General features: G+C 33.9%; 1 protein-coding gene and 1 long non-coding RNA gene across 2 annotated transcripts in view; both read right to left on the bottom strand.

Annotated features, from left to right (window-relative positions):
- PTPRM (protein tyrosine phosphatase receptor type M) overlaps positions 1-24,229 on the bottom strand; it is a 1,090,562-nt gene that overhangs the window by 974,670 nt on the left and 91,663 nt on the right. The gene's annotated exons all lie outside the window — the stretch shown is intronic.
- The window catches only part of LOC141502237 (uncharacterized), a 132,706-nt gene that overhangs the window by 40,785 nt on the left and 67,692 nt on the right, over positions 1-24,229 (bottom strand). The window contains exon 2 of the long non-coding RNA XR_012472472.1: positions 1-24,229. This exon is cut by the window's left edge and continues 40,785 nt beyond it; it is cut by the window's right edge and continues 37,930 nt beyond it. This is a non-coding gene — a long non-coding RNA (uncharacterized LOC141502237).

The following is a 24,229-nucleotide window of genomic DNA, read 5'->3' as shown; positions in this document are numbered from 1 at the left end:
ATATATCATTTTATCCTCACAATACCTGAGGAATAAAATAATACAGTAAATATCTATTACATGTCAGGAACAAATACTATCTCTTTGGTCCTCATAGCAACTATATAAGGAAGGTAGTATTGTGATTTTTATTTTTCAGTTGAGGAAACTGAAGCAGAGGTGAAAAGACTTGTCCAACATCACAATTAGAAAGGGTGTCTGAGGCAGGATGTAAATTCAGTTCTTTCTGACCCCAAGGCCTAATCCTCCATGTACTGTGCCATATAACTTATAACTTATGATAGTACTAGATGATCCTTTGGTTTTTACTTAAGACAGAAAGAACATTTTTATTCATTTATATATTATACTGATCTCCCTAAGAGCAATAACCAGTTTTATCTTTCTCTTTTACATACCATCAAACACAATTCTCTGTCAATGATAAACATTCAATAATAAATATTTGCTAAATGAATTAAATGCATGAAGCAAAAGGGTCATTCACTGGATTCCTAAAAATAAGTAATTATAGATCTGGAATAGACAGCTACTTAGATAATAGATTTTATGAAACCCAGTGATAAATAAGAGTGAAAGTAAAGAACGGAACATTAAGGAAGATAATATCTAAAAATTAGGACAGTTAAACCTCAAAACTTTAACAATGAAGTTTTTATTCCTTCAAACTCTCAATATCTAAGCATCTGTCATATTTAAGTCATTGTATAAGGCATAATGGAAGACAAAATATAAGATATGGGTTTTACATAAAAAAACCTCATGAAAAACTTAAAGACATAAAAAATGTAATAAGACAAGGATCAACAATGTTAAAAATAACATGAACAAAGGTCTTCCCCCCCCCCTTTTTTGTGATATTTTTAGAATACAGATATAGTAGTAGTTTTGCTGGATCAAAGGGTATGGACAGTTTGATTGTCCAAATTGCTCTTCCTAGGTATTGTGAAGGTAAAAATGAGATATTTATAAAACATTTGCATACCTTAAAATCTTATACCAATGCTAGTTATTATTTGAGCAAGTCCTTGCCTCTTCACCCTATTATCCCAAGAATATCTTGTGTTTTTCAGTTACTATTTCATGATAGTGTTAGATAGTGTTTCATGAAGACAGGGACTATTTTACTCTAAATACTTTGCAAACATACAATTTTAGTCTAAAATACTCTGCAAAGATAGAAGTATGTATGAGTTTACAACTCCACCAACACCAACAGCGCATTAGTGTTTCAATTTTCTCACATCCGTTCCAATTCTAATTATTTCTCTTTTTTGTCATATTAACCAATCTGATAGGTGTGAGGTGGTACCTCAGAGTTATTTTAATTAGCATTTCTCTAAGAGTGACAGAGCCCTTTTCTATGACTATAGAACTAGCTTTTGATTCTTCATCTGAAAACCGTTCATATCTTTGATCATTTATTAATTGGGATATGACTTGTACTCATATAAATTTGACTCAGTTCCCTATATATTTTAGAAATGAGGCCTTTATCAAAAACATCGACTGTACTAATTATTTCTCAGTTTTCCATTTCCTTCAATTCTTGATATCATAGATTTTATTCGTGCAAAATCTTTTCAGTTTAATGCAATCAAAATTACTCATTTCACATTTCACAATCTTCTCTATATTTTCTTTGGTCAAAAATTCTCCTCCTCTCCAGAGATCTGATAGGCAAATGATTCCTAGCTCTTCTAATATGCCTAAATAATACATCCATTTTGACCTTATCTTTGTATAGGTTATGAGATGTTGGTCCATGCCTAGTTTCTGCTATACTATCTTCCAATTTTAGCAGCAATTTTTGGTCAGATAGTGAGTTCTTGTCCCAAAAGCTGGAACCTTTGGGTTCCAGATTAGTATAGTTATTTACTACTGTAGCTTGGGGACCTACCTATTTCATTCATCCACCACTCTATTTCTTAGCCGGTACCAAATAGGTTTGATAATTGCAACTTATAATATAGTTTTAGATCTGATTTGACTAGACCAATTCTTTGTATTTTTAATTAATTTCCTTGTTATTCTTTTTTTATCTAAATTTATTTATTTATTATTCTATCTACATGCAAAGACACATTTTTGGTAAGATTTTGAGTTCCGCATTTTCTCCTGTCCTTTCTCTCCCCCTTCCCTTGATAGTAATAGGTTATAGATGTAAAACGACATGTCTCTATATTAGTCATGTTAGGAAAGATGAATCAGAACCAAAGGATAATTTTTCTTGGTATTCTTGATCTTTTGATCTTATCTTCCAGAAAAAGTTTGATCTATTTTTTCTAGCTCTATAAAATAATTTTTTTTTTGCTATTTTGATTGGTATGACACTGAACTGTTCTTCATTTTCAAAGAGATCATTGACATCATGGGGTGAAGACTTGACTTGAGTGTGAATTTGATTTAAGTGAGACAGAGATGTGCAAAGTCATCAACCTTATTCTTTTCCAGAGTGATTGAATTCCAGTGGCAATACAAGTGAGGAAGACTAGGGATGGCCCCAGAAGCAGTGGATGACCTTGGCATCTTCAATGTCTGACCAAGTTCTAAGTGTTCCATAAAGCCTTATCCATTTGCCTTCATGGACACTAGAACAAAATTGTTTGTCCATTACACTAGGGTAAGTCTTCACATGCTTGGGATGGACTTCCCTTAGTCAAAATGCAGAGATGAGTCCAAATATGGCTAGCCTGAACCTAGGATGAAGGCACATGGTACAGAAGAAATAGCATTGGGTTTAGTGTCAGAAGATCTGGGTTCAAATTCTAACACTGGCACCTAATACCTGATCTTGAACCAGTTATTTCACCTCTTTGTGTCTCAATTATTTTATTTGTTAAATCAGAAGTGAGTCTGGCTTAATGGTCCCTGAGGTCCCTTGCAGCTCTCGATCCAAGATTTCATGAACTTTTCTTAATTCAGGAGAAACTGTCAATGTTTGAACTTCTCCCCTTATAATTGCTGCTTTTGTTGATGGTGTCATAGTTGTGATTGTGACTGTTGAAACTGTCGTCTCAACAACTCAGTTGCAACTGGCTATATTTGAGTTTTTCTGTTTAAGCCTTGAAGCAACACCCTAAGACAAAGCTTAGGAGCAGGAATTCAACATAGAGAATTTTAATTATACATAATTTAATGGTATTGAAGGAAAGGATAAAGAACAATCAAAATGAAAATGAAGTCACAAGATAGAAGAAACCATGATTTAGTGAATAAATATCTAGCCTTGAAGAAATTAGGAAAGTCTGGGTACAAATTCCACCTCAGCTGTATAAACCAAGTGAATTAACCTTTCTGTGCTTCAGTTTATTTATTTGTAAAAAGAACTTCAGGGAAGGCTAGGTGGCACAGTGGATAGAGCACTGGCCCTGGAGTCGGAAGTACCTGAATTCAAATCTGGCCTGAGACATTTAATAATTATCTAGCTGTGTGACATTGGGCAAGCCACTAATTCCTACTGACTTGCAAAAAAAATTAAAAAAATTTTTAAAAAGAACTCCTAAGTCCTTTCTTGCTCTAAATATTTTATTTATTTATTTATCTATCTATTTATTTGTTTGTTTATTTATTTATCTATTTATTTATTTTCATCCATATGCACATGCTTATTTTTAAGTTACAATATTTCCATCTGTCTTGCTCTAAATCTTATATCCTCTGGGTCTACTTCCTTTAAGAACACCTACCTGTCTCTTCTTAGCATGCATGCTTTCATTTGTCTGGAACAATCAGATAGCTAAGTTTTCAAACTTTGTAATATTTATATGTGCCTTAGTACTATGTGTGCGTGCCTTATCAAAATGTTTTTGTAATGATTAATGCTGGCCCTCCACAGAAGAAACTGAAGGCTTAGTATTTTAAAAGAGTAGGTGGGTGATAAAATCCATTTCATTTTCAAACACTGAGGTTTTTCCTGGAATTGTTGAAATGTTTACTTAAGTAGAATTGAAACATGATTAAATCATATGTATGAAGTAAGTGTACTGCTGAACTACTCCCTTCATGCCCTTGTGTCACCTGAGACTTTCAAAAAATAAATTATTTCTCAGACGGTTATACAAGAAGCTGGCTCAAATGCTATCTGGACTTCATTAGGAGAAACAAAACACTGATCTGATGCAGGAAAACATTTCCTACCTTGAAAACAGTAGAGTAGTCTAATTATTTGACTTTTTTTTTACAAGTATGTATTTATTTACTGTTTTCATGAGAAGTTAACAGGGCAACAAGCATGTATGAAGTCACATGCAGTCCCAAGTATAGGGGAGCCAAAGAAAGAAAAAATAAGAGTCACTGTCTTCTAGGAGCTTAGAGTCTAATGGTGGAGGCAATATGCAAACAACTATTTACAAAGAAGATATCTACAGAATAAACTGAAACCAATTTCAAAAGGCAGGCACCAGGAAGGATCAGGAAAATCTTTTTTGCAAAGGGTAGGATTTTAATCAAGACTTAAAGGAATCCAGAGAAACCAAGAGACAGAGATGAGTATAAACATCAAGATAATTTTAAATTAGAAAGGTGAGAAAATAAAAATTTGGTCATAACATTTTAAATATTAAGCAGCAGTACACATCACTTGATTTAAGTCCAAAATAACATAGAAAAATGAAGCTAATTTTTTCTCATATTTACATGGTATTTTAATATCTACAATACACTTTCCTCATAGTAATTCTGAAAAGAAGGAAGTGGGCATATTATTATTCCCATTTTACAAATGAAAATTCAGAGGTTCCAAGGGACTAAAAGTAATGCCTAGGATCATTGAAGGCATTTGAAGTCAAATTTCTAGAATTCAAATGTAGTTTCAAATAAATTCTCTTTACTATGCCAGGTTGTCTCTCAAAATAAAGATCACAGAGTTTTAGAACGTCAAATCAATTCTCTTTACTATACCATCTTGTCTCTCAAAATTTTACAAAATCTCAGAGTTTAAAGAGACCCCAAAGTCATCTAGTTCAAAGTACACCTAAACAAAAAACTACCAGACAAGTAGTTGTCCAGACTTTCCCTTATAGACCTCTAGAGATGTAAAGCTCACTCAATTAACTTTCAGAGTTCAATGTTTGAGTATCACCAATCTTCAGGACAGATAGGTGGCACTATTTAAAATGGGAAAATCACTTAGTTAAGATAACCTTCATCTGCCTCAGTTTCCTCAACTACAAATATGGAGATAATATCTCCAATGGTTGTTTCAAGGATCAATTAAAAAAATTGTTAATTAGTTAGCATAGTACCTAGCTCATGGAAGAAGCAACACAGATGCTAATTTATGATGTTGATTATGATGCTGTCTTTCCATGCAGTTCTCTTTGGGAAGGTAAGTATCTTGCTTATATTTGTATTTGCAATACTTACTAGAGTTTGGCACATAGTAAGCAATTAATAAAAACTTTCTGGACAAGCATGATGGTGCACCCCTGTGATTTCAGAATTAAGGAGACTGAAGAAAGACGATATCTTGAATTTCAGGTTGGGAATTCTGAGAAGTAATGGGCTACATCATTCTAGTGCCTTCATTCACTAAGCTGGGCAAGAATTTGGTAAGACTCTGGAATGAAGGAAGACCCTTTTGTTTTAGACAAACAACAGTGCAAGCCTCCTCCATCTTGTGGTTGTAGAGTTTATTATTTGAACCAGAGTATAATATATTATCATTACTTTTTTTGTGTAGTAATGAGCTGATAGAGTCCAAATATTGCAATCTCTCTATAATTGCTAATAGAGATCACTTCAGAAAATCTGTTTGTCTATTTTCTACCCCCCCCTGAATTTCACCTAAAACATCCTCTTCTAAGATATGTATAGATTCATTCATTCAATAAATATTGAAAAAATATTTTATTATTTATTCATTGGTAGAGACAATTACTAGATATCTTTGACCTCATTATGATGAATTTTTTGCATCAGTTTAATTTGCCTAAAAAATGAAACCCTAGATTGGGGGAATAGTTAAGAAGACCTTAATTAAAGTCCTGGATTAGCTAGTCTTGTCACCATGGGCTAGTTGGATTACTTCTTTGAAATGAAATTTTCTTTTTTGTAAAATGGGGAGATTGGCTTACATAACCTATAATATCTCTTCCAGCGTTAATATTTCAAAATTCAAAATCATGCTGTTTAGTCACTCTTTCTGACCCCATTTGGGGTTTCTTGGCAAAGAAACTAGAGTAGCTTGCCATTTCCTTCTTCAGCTCATTATTCTAGGCAGCACTTGCCTACAGCCAATTGTCTTGCTAGTAAATTCTGAGATTGGATTTTAACTTGGGAAGAGGAGTCTTCCTGACTCTAGGTCAGGCTTCTATCCACTGCACTACTTATCTGCCCTCAAAGTCTTTAATATCATCTGGTTTCTCTTTTGCATAACTAAAACTTGCTTAAATAGATTGGATTTGAGTTGCCAACTTATTTGCTATTAAATTTTTATATTTATTCTTATCAGTTCAAGTATAGTACTGTAAAATGAAAGATTAATAGGAAAACAGTAATGGTTCACTATCCTACCACAATGCCTTCTAGAATTAAACACTAATATGACTTGCCAGTGTACCCTAAGAACCCTTTACTAGCCTTGACCTCCCTGAAGCTGCATGATTAGAATGACCAGATTCACCCATCAATCCTGCAGCTAAAAAAACTCTGGGCTACTAGGACCTTCTTACAATAATGTAGCTGATTCCACTTCTAATATATTATCATTTATGGTTTTTTCCACTTCCAATATATTATCATTTATGATTTTTTGTTATACAGCTCTGAAAAAGCAGGCTTTGATAAAGTCCTTTGGGATTCAAATGGAGCTACTTGACTACGCCTTTAAATCCAAATCTTGGTTCTCACTGATTGGCCAATAATAAATCCCTATCCAAGCCTCAGTTACTCATTATTTGAGTTTTGATGGCTCAGAGTGAGTATAAATAGCAATAGTTTTAATCTTAGCCAGAAAGTCTGAGGGTCTTCTTCTCCTCCTCCCAGACTGATTGTTTTGTGAAAGCAAAATAGTCCACGTTTTACCTCAATTCTTACCTGGGAAAGACTTAGTTTAAATATACCAAGGTAGAGGGGCCAGTGTCAGTTACCATGATCTATAAATTATCCTTGAACTCTGATGACTCTAGGGGAGACAGTGAGGCTGATGATTTTGCAGTTCTGCCTCACTTAAATCCAATTTAACTGCAAGTCAAGACATCATCCTTCTGATGCCATTTATCCTGTTCTAGAAGGAAAGAAGAAAAACAACAACAATCACAATTCAAATATGAAGAATTTAAGAGTAGGGATCATCTCACATTTTAGCAGCTTAATCCCAACCTATAAACAAGCTATTAGTTATGCAAAAGAAAAAAATAAATGATATAAAAAAACTCTGAAGGCAGCTAGGTGATGCAGAGCATATAGTTAGCATTTACTAAATGCTTTTTCATTCATTTCTTAAGATGATGCTTCAGCAGGCTATAATAGACACAAAAACAGACCTTCTCTACATAGAGCTAGCATTGAATTAGTGAACTCCAAAACTTACTAGGTGGCCTTGGGAAATTCATCCAGTTGCTCAAAACCTCAATTCATCATCTGTAAAAGGGATAAAAATACTTGCACTACCTAATGTATTATGTTATTGTTAGAAAAATATTTTGTAACCCTTAATTCTAAGTCACTATTAACTATCATCTTCAGACATATGATGAAAGTAAACTCACTATTTTTCTCACTTTTTATTAAATAGAGATGAAAGGACCTTGATACTTCCATTGGTGAGTTGTTTCGTGGTTTTTGTCATTATTGTTAATATTTTTAAATGTCTAAGTACATGCTGTCTGCTTACCACAGAGTTCCATTTTTAGCTGATTCTTTTGGCATCTTTATTCCTTTTCTATTGATTTATTTCCATAAAAAAGTCTGCTTTGAAATTTATTATACGATGGAATACCAATTTGCAGTTATGATTATACATACACAAGTAAAAAAAGAGCACAACAGTAATTTAAATGAAAATTATTAGCTTTATTTAGAACTATGAAAAATAAACTAAAATGATTTCAAATTGTACATTTGCTTTACAGTTTAAAAGAAATGGTCATTGCATTTGATTTCGCAATGCATCAAAGAATCTACAATGAAATAATGGGGGAAAACCACACTGCTCCTTTGAAGTTTTAAAATATAGTGCTATGAGCTTTGTGTAAGAACAGAGACTTTCAAATAAGGTACTTAATTTGGTGCAATATTAATAAATAAAAAGTGACAGGAAAGTAGAGTCATAGATTTTTAGTACAACAGGAAACCTTAAGAGATTGTGGAGTCCAACCTAAGAAAAGAATTGAACTTGGAGCGTATGCTTGAAGAAATGGATTTTTAAATTAAGCTTTATTTCATGAGACATTGTACTAGACATAAACTATCATGTAGTGATTTGCCAACAAATCATAGCCAACCTAGAAAATTTTATCCAGACAAGGAGGAAAATCTTTATTGGACATCATCTCCTGGGTAGCATTTTATTTTTCCCTTATGATTATACTACTTTTTCTTAAATGATTAATTTCAAGTTTTGGGGTCTTACAAAGTAAAATGTGAACATAAAAATGTATTCTGAACAAAAGAATTTTACTTGTAACCAATGCAATAAAACGTGTTCATATAACATAATAATTCACCCATACCTAGTCTGTGTCAATCACGTTATAACACTCTCTCAAAAAACAAAAAGGTCCAGAGGACAACTACAGCTCTTTCAAGTTGAACATCTCAAATTATTCAGATGGAATAACTAAGGCTCTTTAGTGAAATTTCATCACATCATGTCAGTACATCTCTCTGTATCTCTCTAAAGAACAGAAAAGAATAAAGTGCCAATATCCTAAAAGAACTAAACTATACATACTTTTCAAGGTTCATGTTATATTTTCCCCCCAATGGACAATGCAGACACAATTAAATGAAATGAGATGGAGTTCTTAATGGTATCATCAATTTAGAATTGGGAAGCATCTTAGAGGTAACTGAGTCTAAATTTCATTTCATTTATTTAGCACAGAACCTGGGCACATAACATAAATATTAATTGTTATTTTTTAATATGTGAAAACTGAAATTGGGAGGTTAAAGGATTTGTCCAGGGTCACACAATTAATAAATACTTTGTTCTAGTCGTGTCTGACTCTTCATGACCCATTTGGGGTTTTCTTGGCATAGACACTGGAGTGGTTTGCCATTTCTTCCAGTTCATTTTACAGATGAGGAAACTGAGGGAATTGGGTAACTTACCTAGGGTCACACAGCTAGCAGGTCAGATTTGAACACAGGTCTTCCAAATTTCCAAGTCTGGAATTCTATCCACTGAGCCACCTAGCTGCCCCAACAAACATCTCTTAAGTACTACTTTGGGTCAAGCAGATGTTATGTGTTAGGGACATAAAAACAAACAAACAAAAAAGAAAGTCTGTGTCCTCAAGGAGTTTATAATCTAATGAGAGAAGACAACACAAACACACATGCACATATACACATAGACATATAGGAACACTATTGAGTTGAGAGGGAAGGTACCTGGTATGGGAACATGATAGAGTGTAGTTTAAAAGTCAGTAATATGGAAATATGATTTCATTTCATTTCACATATATACTAAATATTTCTTGCCTGCACAGTGAATGGGACAATGGTGGGAGTCAGAGAATTCACAACTCAGATTTTTAAAATTTACATTTAAATTTAAAATAACTTAAAATTTATATTTTAAAATATTTTTAAAATGAATATTTTTAAACAAATAAAAAAAGTGAAATTCAAGTTTGAAAAAATTAATACAGTCAGGTGAGAAATGAAGTGATGACTGACCTGGAAGACCTCTTTAATTAGAAGATTTGGGAAAAATGTTTCATCCCAGCCTCTAGCTATATAAGCTTCTGATGTAGACTTTGAACTCTTCCCTATTCCAAGTCCAGTCAATACTCTATCCACTACACAATGTGCTATCATTCCAATGCTATAAGGTTCTTTCCTGTCAGTGACAAATATAAATTAATATTGTATGACAGTGGAAACAAGGGCACAAGCATGAAGCCATTGCCTGTGCTTCCAGTTTTCCTAGCCTTTTAACTTTTTCTGCACATGCAAGCCAAAGCACTGCCGCGAGAGATTAGGACAAAAGCATGACAGCTCCCCAGAGGACATAAGGTACATATTAAAGCTAGCAAACTGTGCAATTGACTGGTCAAACCTTGTCATGGTTTTTTGGACAATAGCTATGCTATGACGAAGGAAAAAATGCAAAAAAGTTCAAAGTTTGAAGAAATTAAATATTTTGTGAATTTTGGATTCTTTTTTCTTATTCCCCAAATGACTGAAGTTAACAAATTGATTTCTTTTGGTCTTTCAACTTTTCCTGACCTCAAAAAAGTCCATTTACTAACTTTCGTCTCATCCTGTCGTTGACAGGCTAATGCCACTAACCAACGCAATAAAAACTCCAAAGGGAATTAGGATTAGTATAGGAAATTCTAACAACAGTGGCAGCATTAGATGTAAAGTCTGCTCAGCATTTAAGATCAAATGTCATTTCTACATGAGAGCAAATGGGTCTCTGGAAGGGAGGTTAACACGCATTCTCTTTCTCCCAGAAGACAGGACTGGAGAGAATATACTTGAGAAAAAAATTTAAGAAATTTTTCCTGCTATTTCAAATGTGAAGTGAGCTCAATGGGAGCTTTTAAAAACACTTGCTATATGTCAAACAATGATTTAAGAACTGGGAATACCAAAAAAAGCAACCAAAAATTAGTTTCTGCTCTCAAGAGCTTACAATTTAGACCTGGAAATAACCAAAATATGAAAAGGGAGAATTGGAAAGAATCACAAAGGCTAAGTGCTAAAATGAAGAGGGATCTGGAAAGGCATCTTGCAGAAGGTACAATTTTTCACTTTATTCTAAGAACCATAGAGGTATTTATGTTCTCTAGCTTTCTTCCTTTGGTCCAAAAGTGCTACTAAATGATCCCAAGCATAGCAATTAATCAGCACTTTCATTTAATGTCCTGTTATATGCTAATCATTGCCTAAGCATTGTGGGAGATGGAAAATGGGAACTTGGTCATTGCCTCAAGAAGCCTGCAATACATTTGAGCAGATAAGATTAATATACATGAATCTGAAGCAAATGATATAAGACAGCATTTAAATAAGCATGAAATTATATAAACACATAATTTTTTTCCACTTTAAATGGTTTAAAGGTTTGTTTTTTGTTTTTAATTTTTTTCCTCTTGGCAAAATCTGAACCACTTCAGCACACCTTCACATATAGAAATTATTTAAAAAGGGAAAGAACATGAAAATATCTTTGGGCCATTAATGAATTTCAGTTTCATTGAGAGTTCTCAAAGACAGTGTACTGCCCCTGTCACCTCTGCCTTGATGTTGTTCTTTAATGTTTTTCATTTGTACAGCTACATTTTTTCTGTCCAATGTTTCTCTTCTCTTGATTTTTAAATTCTCCCAGATCAGAAACTATGTCTTCTATTTGCTTTGTGTATCACCTAGGAAAATATTTTATGTACATACACACATGCTCTTAATAAATAATTTGAAAACCATACTATCTCTGATCATCTTCAATATATGCAGAAGAAAAATATTGTATCTCTTCTATGAGTAAAGTCCTCCTATTAAAACATCCAAATTCTCCATACATCTAGAGCCAGAACCAGGAGTAATAGATACAACCCTAAGGTACCACTAAGAATGTTTTTTTTTTTTAATATTGCCCTTCCAAAAGCAACATATTTTTAATATCAGATAATGCTATTCTCATAAGATTGTAAGTTTTTATTTTGGTCAGATGAAACTTTAGATTAAGTTTCATGGGAGAATATTGGGGGGAATGATTTGTCAGGTTTTTTTTTTTTGCTTATTTGTGCTCCTCTTTATAAATCCAGGGCTTTGCACAGTACCTGCCAAAGCAAGTGATTAATAAATGCTAGCTGAGTGGCTGACAACTGATACCCTAGAGAGGTTTATTGACACCTGAATAGTAAATATCAGAGTCAGAATTTGAATTCAAAACCTCTGACTCCAAACCTGGAATGCTTTCCACTGTGTGAATCAAATTGCATGTGTTACAGAAGAATTCAAAATCTTTGATAAACAGACATTGGTGTCTTGTAGAGAAGGCAAGTTTAAAGCAACTTTTATGAGCAGAAACTGCAGAGAAAAGTATTACAAAATTAGGGAAAGTTGGGAGGGGGACCACAGTGGTTAAAGTGTCAGATCTGGAGTGAATAAGAACCATCTTTTTGGATTCAACTCTGACCTCAGACATTTACTAGCTGTGTGAGCCTGGGTAAATCTCTTCACCTTGTTGATCTGTTTTAACATCAAAAAATGAGCTCTAGAATGTGTCCGGGGTCTTCTTCCCCGGACTCCCGAGTGAGCTCCTCAGTGGGCACTGCTTCAGGCGTCCCTGGTATTTCCCTCCCCCGGGGATCAGCGAGGAGGGACTCAGGCAGACACTTCTTCAGGAGGCATATGTTTTATTAGGTGCAGAGGGATCCCCCGAATAGCTCAGGGCGCTGGTTAATATAGGGAGTTATTTCCGGGCTGCCACCCCAATCCGCCCCGAGGGCAGAACCTACTACCCGATTGGAGCAATGGACACAGGCCAACCAGGCGAAGCCACTGCTCCCCTTAAGGAGCCGTGTCTTCTCTGGGTTGGTCTGACCTCACTCCCGGGGAGGTCCTATCCACCCAGGCGGTCAGGGCCGACCCCCGACAAGAATGAAATAATAAAACACTCCAGTATCTCTACCAGAAACACCCCAAATGGTGTCATGAAGAGTCAGGTATGTCTGAAAACAAATTCAAAATCTCTCTCACTGCATTAATTATATAATCTTAGATAAAAATGGTTGTGTTCAATCATTTTTTTCAATTGTGTCTGATTCTTGCTGATGCCACTTGGGGTTTTCTTGGCAAAGATACGTCAGTGGTTTACATTTCCTTCTCTAGCTAATATTAAAAATGAAGAAAGGTAAGCAGGATTATTCATCTAGTCAAATCTGAGCCCAGATTTGAACTCAGGCTGTTCTGACTCCAGGACTAGGTTCAAGGGTTTGATTACTAGCAATCTATTTATCAAATATCCAGCACCTATTTTGTGTCCAGTCCTGTGATGGATGCTGTGGGTGATACAAGTTTATTACATCATCTTTGTCTTCAAAAAGCTTATAATCTGATGCAGGAGAAGACACTAGCCCACTTATGACATATCTAGCAGAAAATCATGTTGCCTGTAAATGCTCAAGATAAAGACAGAACTACTGCCCAACAAGGACTAATAGAAGGAAGATATGGGAGTCTGAGAAGAGTAAACTTGAGTGGGATTTCTCAGAGATGCTAGACCATGAAGGATTGATGGAAGAGACATGCCCTTGAATGATTCTGAGAGTTCTAGTTAGAAGCATTTCCTAGGATCAAAGGATAAATAAAAAAATTCTTAAGATCAAACACCATCAAAGATCCTCTTTCTCCCCTCTGGCCCACAAATGTCATCTAGCAATGACATTGGTCCTCCTTATAAGACGGTATTTGGTTAGCAAAGTTGATGATAATAGTCTTGAGACAAAAATCTATAGATTTTGGTGGGGAAAGGGAAAATCTTCCCATCACCAGAAAGATATTCAAGCTTTTATGAGGTCAGGCTCTACTTCAGGTCCATTTTAATCAGGCACTGCTATGATTGAATGGTTGTGTGAATGATCATAATCCTATAACAATGAATTTGTTATTGGAAGAAATATAATAGACTTGTTTCAAATAAAGGATTTTTTAAAAAAATCGCAAAGTTTAGACTAGGAAAGTACTTTATATATTATCTAGTTAAGTGGTATTAAACTCAAATAAGAGGGGATCTCAAAGGGATAATCTATGTTGTACTGTATCTTTTTTATTTTTATTTTTCCAATCACATACAAAGGTAGTTTTCAACATTCATCCACTTGCAAGTTTATGAGTTCCACATTTTTCTACCACCCTCTCTTCTCTCCCCCACTCCCCATGCCAGTGAACAATTGTACATGTACAGTCATGTTCAACATAGTTTCATATTAATTATATTATGAAAAAATAAGAAAGGAAAATAAAAGAACTTTTTAAAAAGTGAACAAAGTATTCTTTACTATTCTACATTCAGACTTCATAGTTTTTTCTCTGGATGTAGATGGCACTGTCCATCTCTCAGGATTGTCATTGATCTCTGAACTGATGGGAAGGACTGCATCTATCCTAGTTGATCATCTAACAATGTAGTTGTTAATGTTTACAATGTTCTCTTGGTTCTTCTCACTTCACTCAGCATCAGTTCATGCCAATCTTTCCATGCTTCTCTAACATCCAATCATTCATGATTTCTTACAGAAAAATAGTACTCCATAACATTCACATATGATAACTTGTTCAGCAATTCCCCAATTGATGGGTATCCCTTCAATTTCAAATTCTTTGTTACTACAAAAAGAGCTGCTTTAAATATTTTTGAACATGTGAGACTTTTCCAATTTTTGATGATTTCTTTGGGATATAGACCTAGTATTGGTATTGCTGGATCAAAGGGTATGGCCAGTTTTAATGCCCTTTGGGCATAATTCTAAATTACTGTCCAGAATGACTGGACCAGTTCTGCTATATTGTATTTTTAATTATTTTGACAAAGATTTTGTATTACATTTTAATCTGGTTCTGTAGTATGGAGTTGGAAGTTTGACATCTCTGATCTAATCCAATTGTATCCTTTTTTACAGAAAAAGATATTGAGAATCTGTTAATGTCAAGTAATTTGCCCAAGATCACATAGGTTATATTCTGTGAAGTCAGGATTTGAACTCATATCTAGGACCTGAATCCATTAGCCTTTCCACTATATCATGCAAAATTTATTTTCCTGCCTTGAATGTTCCAAACTTTCAAATGAAGAGACTGTCTGATCCAAGATCTATTCATACCTTTATATAATCAATTCAAAAAATTATCGAATTTTTGTTATTTATATAGACATAAAGTTATCTTGATGTAGAAAAAGAAAAGAACATTGGACTAAGAATTGGGAGATGTAGGTTTCTTCCAGCCAACAGGTATTTATTAGACTTCTTGCAAACAAGCTGATAAACTAGCTTTGTAGCCTTAAACAGGTTATTTCCTCTCTCTGAGTTTTAGTTTCCCCATGTGCAAAATGAAAGGATTACATTAAATTATTAATCTGGGTTCAAACATCAATGAGCCTATCAAAAATTTATGATTTAGATCAGTGGTATTCAAAATGGGGTCCAGGACTATGACCTATCACTGGAGGCATGTGACAAATCAATCCAAGGGCTGTCCTATAAGTTACCATCCCTATGTCTGCCACACATCCTTACCTAGTCTTATCCTCAGTCCTTCCCCATTTAGCCTTTTTCCTCCTCTGAACAAATTACCAACTATTCCATTCTGAACAGAGAAATGCTAACCAGGCATCCATAGCTGCTGGACCAGGACTCCTGGAAATATTCCCACTGGTTGATCATTTCACATTACTTTGTGAAGTGACTGATCACGAGATGGTCATCAATAGTTAATCGTTATTGGCTGTGCATTATGACTAACTACATCAAATTCCAGTGGCTCCCTATTGATCTGAGGACATGGGTATCCAACCTTTTAACTCTTCTGGGCTGCATCATTCCACAAAAATTTGTCAAGGGCTGCCTGGAGAATTTAATCTATATTTATGACTACAATATAATCTTTATTATCAACGAGTACACTAATAAAATGTAATAATGCTGAATGAATGGGTTTCACAGGCCACAGGTGAGACACACCTGCTTTAGGATCTAGAGAAGAATTGTTTTTTCTTAATGCATACTTTCTGTGCAAGCTACATAATGCATTTAATTATAGATACAGTGAATCTAATTTATAATTTATAATTCAATAATATTTAAATATTGGGGTGAATGTTCTTTTCTTAGCTGATAGACTTCTTAACATGGAGACCATTGCTTGAGATGGCCAAAATACTTGCTTTCAACTCCATCTATAGGGTACCAAAAGCAGTTATCTTGATATAGTGAACCCATATACATATACTGATACAGAAGAGAAATATAAACAGTCAGCTTTTCAATTAATGTCACAGTATCCATCTTTCTTTGGAAGTCCTAGAAGTAGGTTAAGATACAGATTTACATTCAAATACCTTCATAATAGGATCCATATTTCTTTTAAGGAATCATGTTTCTTTTAAATTTGAGTTCCTCATTCTCCTAACCATTTTATCCTAAAACCTACCCTGAATTCAGAGAAAGATAGGCCATTCTTTTCTTTAAATGGACTTGGGTCTCAAAACTAGCTAAGCAGTAGCTTAGTAAAGTATTCTGGATATTCACACTTGCCTTAAGTCCATATTTTGCAGCAGCATAGTGTTAACTGATTTATCCAGTTTTTGGCTATGGGAAAAGTGTATGAGCTGATGATAAATCTGAACAAAGAAATATGTATCTTTAATTCAGAAAAGTTCAACTGAGAAAGTAAGAATATAATAAAAGGATATTCTTACTAGTCCTTTAGAGGACAAGGATTGAGTTCTACTATACAAATGGTGGCATCTTCAGGCTGAATATCTACAAATGATAGAGAACTTGGGATATTAAACAGGTCATATCAGCAGAGATAGGGAATAAGGAAATATATGTAATTTTGGCTTAATTTTAAATCTACCATCTGGTTCCAAAATAATCCTAGGAGGAACCTAATCAAAACTTTGGGCTTCATTGAAACATGTCTTGAGGGCTATTTAACAATATTATCATGGTCACTGTGAGTCAGAGATAATAGTTTTTTGCTGTATATTAATTTAATGATTTTTAATGATAAATACTCCTATGAATAGAATAAGCTCTATGGCATGTGATTAAGGCACACCAAAATAGTTGTCTAAAAAGCATTGAGGGAAGTAGAACAGCCTATCATGGAGTCAATAATGGCAATTATTAATTGGGGGCACTGAGCATATCCATTAATACATGTAAATCAACAAAGGAATCAGATGATTAAAACCCAAATAATGAAAGCATTAATACTGTAATACTAATTTAAAGAGCTAAATGAAGCATCAGAGATATAACTTTGTCTCAGAAGATTTGAATGTCATTAAAATTCTCAACCAATGAGACCAAACATTAAATCATGCAGGGACGTGAAGGTTGTTCACATAGACATTTAAGCTATTACAGCTCAATGGAGGCCTCTCAGAGAGATCCCATGAAACCATAATAGGAACTACAGATGGCTAAAGTTCTGTTATTACAAAAAAATTGTTTAAGCTCTAGACCAAAAAATTGAGGAGGTAATTTGCAAATGATATGCAAAAGAGACATACTGTTCATTTTACTTCAAAATGCTTAAAAATCCCCCGTGGATTTTTCATTCTTTTTTTTCCCCAGCAAAGTTTTCCCTTCATGATGCAGAGTCATTTCCCACCTCAGAACCAAATTAAAATCCAGTTGTTCCTTACCCTTAATTTTTTTTCATTAGATTTGCATATTACTAAAACTACATTTAATTTCTAGAAAGAAAGGAGGAAATCCACAGAAGATTTCAGCATCATCTAGTTGAGCTTGAGCTGATAAAACTATTTAACAAGAATGTTTTTCCACATTCTTAAAAATGGAGAAGAGTTGTAAGGATTTGCAGAAAATGTAGCATTTTTTTTCCACACAAAAATCATCTGCTTTCTTTGCAAAAGCCAATTTGCCACAGAAGGATAGTATGTCACCCAGAATTACTACTAAAACCTCATTAGGTTGGGAAGGTTAGTGGAAATATAAAGGTAGGTTTGCAAATGTTCATGTAATTTATCTCTTAAATTATCTTTTAAAATAATGCAAAAAGCTGGCAAGATTAAGAAATCATTAAAAAGCATTCTACACTCTATATAATCCAATTTTAATTAAGCATTGTGAGTCATAGTACTTAAACATTTGTACTCAACGCAAAAATTTAAATATTTTCAATAAGACTCTCACTCTCTTGCTGACTTCCAGAATTGCATTCTAAGAGTCTTATAATTCATACCTTCAGTGATCATTAAATGCTCATTGTATATATATAGCACTCTAGAGGCAAGTCTAAGAATACAGAAAAAATTGTCAAGGTCTCTCTTCTCAAAAGAATTTACAATTTACTAGTTGCAAATAGTAAGGACATAATAAGTACATTTTGTCCATTCATTCATTTATTCAAATTGATTGAATCAAAGAAATGTTATAAGAGACAAGAGTTGCAAAGTCATGTTCAAATAACTTTGAAAGACATGGGAACTCTTATCAGCATAATGACCAACAAGTATACTTGGAGACTAATGATAACCTATGTTACCCATCTCCTCATAGAGGTGAGAGTCTCAGAGCACAGAATTTTTTTGGTTAACATAGCCTAAAAATTAATTTGTTTTGCTTAACTGTACATCTTTGTTTCTGTCTTTTCCTTCTTTCTCAATTAAGTGGGTTGGAGAAGAGGGAAGAAATAAAAGCAGATCTTTGCTGTTTGTCAAATATAAAATATAATAAAAGAATGCAACAGGAACTTGTGAATCATAAACTCCAATTAAAATTATTTCAAGTAAATTTTTTAAAATGCATAAGGGTGGGGTGGCTAGGTGATACAGTGGATAGAGCACAGGTCCTGGAGTCAGGAGTACCTGAGTTCAAATCTGACCTCAGACACTTAATAATTACCTAGTTGTATGGCCTTGGGCAAGCCACTTAACCCCATTTGCCTTGCAAAAACCTAAAGAAAATACATAAAGGTAAAAAACTGATAAAACACAATTCCCCTTCCATGACTCCCCTGAGTCATGAAGTAAAGGAAGGGATCTACAAGGACCATGTTTGGGCTGAGCTAAAGGGTAGACCCAATGACTAGTGGTGACAATAACAGCTTTGTCATTCCCAGGAACCCACTAAAACTCCCAGTACAACTAGTATGACTCCATAGTCAACAAAGTGTAAGCAGTGAGAGCTTATATTCATTCTTCCTATTGTTAATTTTATAAGGTAAATATATATCCTACGGAGAAATAATGCTTGTGAAAACCTGTCTGTTCTTTTTCCTTATACTTTCTTCAAGGATACCCATCATGTATGGCTAGATTCCTCTTCTAAAAAACCCAAAAGAGATAAGTGTGTGTGTGTGTATGTGTGTGTGTGTGTGTGTGTGTGTGTGTGTGTGTAGATATAAATATATAGCTAGATGAAAATATAGTCTGGTTGTGACTAATATTTTCTTGATTTCCTTTTTCTTGTATCCTTGTTTCTTTCAGGTGCTTTGAGAGTCTGTCCCTCTAGGTTATAAAACTATGTACCCTTCCAACACTAATTTCCTCTTTTTGACTGGTCTAGATAAGCTACATGAGAAAGTAGAAATGACACTTTAAAAAAAAGCAAAGATGGAAAGAACATCTGAAGTCACAATGTTAGGGTTCAATTGTTACAGCTCTTCTGTCCTAAAGGAAACATTCCAAAAACCTTTAAAGCAATTTCTATATTTCTTAACATTCTTGGTTTCATCCTAAATGTCTTTGCATTGACTTTAACCTACCAAGCTTTCAACCTTTTAACCCTTTTCATTTTTTTATGAGGTTTTATTGCTCATCCATCTTCCACCTTTGTCCTATGTAAGAATTTACCAATGAGTTTATATTTTAAAATAGTGTTGCCATAGACTTTGTCTTTTTTAATCTGTCAAGTATTTTTGGCTGAGGTAGTTTCAGTGCTTTTGGTTTTCTTCTGTCACAACTGATTTTATATCAATAAAGCCAGTTCTTTGAGATTTAGTTGCAATTAGGGAGTACATACAATCCTCCATCTCTTTTTCTATTCTTATTGTCAATAACTTCCTTAAATGGTTTGATTTGACATTGTTTTCATCACATATAGGAGATTTTTCTTAATTATTTTTCTCCTAGGATTATGTTAATTTTCTTCACTTTGATTAAAAAAACAGCCAATATTTGCTACATAGATAACTGATTCAGGAATGATTTTCAGAATCAATAGAAAGTTTATTTTCTTTTTGTTAAAACATAATACTTTTTTATAATATCAATTCCTTTTTTTTGAGTTTTTTATGTTCATCAGTGGGAAGAATCGAACATCCCAAATCTATTTTTTAAAGAAAGTATTCATGACAAATATAGGCACAAGGCTGTAGACTATAAGCCTTTGACCTTTAATTATTTTTTTCTGAGCCAAATTTTCTATTATCTTCACCCATGACCACCTTTTCATTGAATATCAATGTATATATGGATTTTATTTAGATGACATTATTGAATTATTTGAAAAAACTTCTCTACCTCACCATCTTCAGCAGAAAATGAAATTATTTTCTCTGGAGTCTTTTCTTGCCAAAATTTTAATGAGCATTGTAAAACAAAATGACCAAATTTCTCACAAAATGACACTGCCTCTACTTAAACTTTCATCAACGATACTGTTGACTCACAACTTCATCAACTCTTTTGTATGCCTCTCCAAGGAAAGCCTGAGAAAGAGCTGATTGCACAGGGATAGAGCTCTGTCTTAGAGTCAGGAAAACCTGCTCAAATACAACCTCAGAAACTTACTACCTGTGTAGTTGGGCAAGTCATTTAACCTTTTCTTAACTCAATGTCCTCAGTAAAATGAAAATAATGTCACCTATCTCCCAAGGTTGTTGTGAGGATCAAATAAGAATATTTTTTAAAAGTTCTTAGGTTTGTGCCTGTCACATTGTGGATACCATATGCACGCTCCCTTCCCTATCATTTAACTACAATGTCTTTTAGTTTTCTAGTCTTAAAGAGAAAATTTTAAGATAGATACAATTCAATTCCTCCAGTAATATGTCCATTCACTGGGACATTTAAAGCACCAAAACTTGATAGAATGAATAAAAAATGGGTGATTCTTAGCAACCTTGAGCTCTTTAAAAAACAAACAAACAAACAAACAAGCTATTTTTCACCAAAATCAGAAGGGAATCACATTGACTGATGCCCACTTTGTTTGTTTCTTGGGTTGCCTTTGCAAAAGGCCTGAGCAAGTCCCTTTACCTCACTTTGCCTCAGTTTCTTCTGTTATAAATTTGGGATCATAACCTCCACTACCTAATAAAGTTGTGAAGATCAAGTGTTATATCTGTAAAGTGCTGACACAGTGCCTCGAACATAGTGGACAATTAATGCTTAGTCCTTTCTTTTACTGTCATTAACATTAGTCTGCTGGGAGACAGCAGCTCATTATTTAACTGAACATGTTTTTCAGAAAATGAAGTCTGTTGCAAGGACTATATTTGAAACTTGATGAGTGTTAGAGCTCAGACTGTGGGCCAGGCTCACCAGACTCAAAGGTCAATAAATACTATCATAAGACATCCAGGAAGTACTCTAGTATAAAGAAACAACACAAGTCTGAGCAATGACAGGCAAACAGGAATGGCTTGTTACTGATGGCATTCCCATATCACCTGTCCAAGAAGGCTTAAGATTAGTCAAAGCTTCCAGAAATGAGTGTCTTAGAATGCAGGCAGACTGTCTGGGAGAGGTTTGGAGGATATTCTAAGTAGTAAAAAAAAATAAGATGAGCAAAGAAATGGGAGGCAAGAAGGAGCCAAATATGAGCAAACAGATGGCAAGAAGATCTAGCTTACTAGAGTGAAAGAAATATAGTTAGTGGATTTGTGATGCTATGGGCAAAGCCAGATTTTGTATTCATTACTGTAAAAAATAAAACATTTACTTCCTTGTTCATTTTAGTTAACTCATATATCATAATGAGGAAATACATGACTTCTAATTGCATTTCCTTTCTGGTTGAGATATAACAAAGAACATTATCAGTTGTTTTTTTTTTTAATTTACAGAGGTAAATGAAATATTCAGAACAAATATAATATACATCAATGCGGAAAAATAACAGGTAAAGAAAGAATATTAATCCCCTTAAAATTTTCAGAGAATTTTACTTTGTCAAAGTTTTTTTCCCAAAACTTACTGAAATACAAATAAAAGGCCCATTTTCTAAAATACCTATATGTTTACAAAGGAACATCTTAATATTTAGTCATCCAACCTTCGATGGCTTATCCATGGCTCTTGGTCTTGCGTTTCCTCATTGATAAAATGAAATGGTGAGACCAAACCATCCCCAAAGTTCCTTTCTGGTTCTAACAGTCCATGATATACTTTTAAGTTAGGGTATTAGAAGTCATATTTCATCTGAAAGAAACTAAAGATGTGTAGAGTTTTCCACTTTTTAAAAAAATCAACAAGTATCCCATTTTACAAAAGCAATGATTTAAAATGAAATTCAACTGAAATTAAAATGAGCAAGCAGATGGCATTGTATCACTGAGACAGTATTAAAATAGGAAGAAAGACATAGGGAAAAACAGATGCAAAAGATATTTTAGATGGGTGCTATTAGAAAAATCAGAGAAACCAAAAGACTAAAAGCTAGAAAACAACATAAGGAGACTCTGTCTAAAATAGTTATTTTATTCTGTGAATCAGCTAATTTAATCAAGATTTTTTTCCACTAACTATTTCACTTTGAAGAATGCATCAAAATATTTACTAATAAGGTAAAACAGCTAGCCTATATTATACAAAACTGAAAGTGATTAAAAAACTCATTGAAGTGGTGCTTCCAAAGGCAGAAAGTTTTAGTCAATCTATCTTTTTGGATTTTTATCAGAAATATGTTTAGTATTCACTGAAGCATGTTCATGGACAAGGACTGAACAATAAAATGAGAAACAGACAGATAGAGACAGAGAGTAAGTAAAAACCTTTAACTTATATGAGTTACAGTTAGGATAGACATCCAACCCATCATATCTTTTTCTATTTTTCATTGTATACCTTAGTTTTTTCCCCTGAATGTTATTCTTTCACCCAGGATATTAATTTTGATCTTTGAATCTTTGATCTAGTAAAGCCACAGACAGCTGATTCAGGAATGATCCCTAGAATCAATAATAAGTAGTTTCCAGTCTATTCAAACATGACCAATTTTTTTTAATGATCAATTTCTTTATCCTTATGTTATTCAATGCACATCTTGTCTAGCATATTTAAGTTTTTTCTCAAAGAAAACAGTCAGAACAAATATAGACATAAAGTTTCTATGCAGCCTACAAATCTTTGACCTCTCTTGTTTTTTACCTCCTGAGCCATATTTTCTTTTGTCCTTACTTTTTTTTACTTATACTCATTTTTTTTGAGTTACCAAGTATTAAGATGCCTATGGGTTTTATTTAAAGGGTGTTACTGAATTCTTTGAAAAATGTCTTTACCTCCTCTTCCTTTGCAATAGAATAGGTATGGAAACTGCAAATGTTTTCACTAGAGTCTTGATGGGGCATACTGCTGTTGCCAAATCAAAGTAGAAGTCTACCAGATGGGGCAGCTAGGTGGTACAGGATAGAGCATTGAGTCTGGAGAAAGGAAGACTTATTTTTCTGAATTCAAATGAAATTTCAGATACTTACTAGCTGTGTGACTCTGGGCAAGTCATTTAACTCTGTTTGCCTCAGTTTCCTCATCTATAAAATGTGCTGTTGAAGGCAAACACTCTAATACCTTTGGCAAGAAAGCCCCAAAAGGGGTCACAAAGAGTTAGACATGACTGAAAAACAAAGAATTAAATTGCTAATATTGGTCTTGATGTTTGATACCAAAAATGTGAGTCCTTATGGTCAACATCACATATAGCAGTTTATGTATAGTAAGCACTTAAAGGAAATTTGTAGAACTCAATTTATTCACTCATTAGTACATTCAATACATGTTTATATAGAAGAATACTTTCAGGGTTTTAAATTCAGTTAGAGAAACATAACATATAGAATATAATACAAGTGTCATTTTAGAAGGATACAGAGACAATATGGTATAGTCAAGGATAAAGTAAGAAGAGAAAGGGAAGAAATAACATTTATAGAGATCCTATGATGTTTCAGTCACTGTGCTAAGCACTTTATATCTCATATGATCCTCACACCAACCCTGGAAAATATGCCACATTTTACAATTAAGGAAACTGAGGCAAATAGAGATTAAGTGACTTGTCCAAAGTCACAAAGTCATAATTAGAGTCTGAATTTGAATTCTTATCTTTCTAGTTCCAAAGCCAACACTTTT

The sequence above is a fragment of the Macrotis lagotis genome, chromosome X (assembly GCF_037893015.1).
Source record: "Macrotis lagotis isolate mMagLag1 chromosome X, bilby.v1.9.chrom.fasta, whole genome shotgun sequence".
In the NCBI taxonomy this organism is placed as follows: domain Eukaryota; kingdom Metazoa; phylum Chordata; class Mammalia; order Peramelemorphia; family Peramelidae; genus Macrotis; species Macrotis lagotis.
This window is presented reverse-complemented; position numbering and strand designations above follow the sequence as displayed.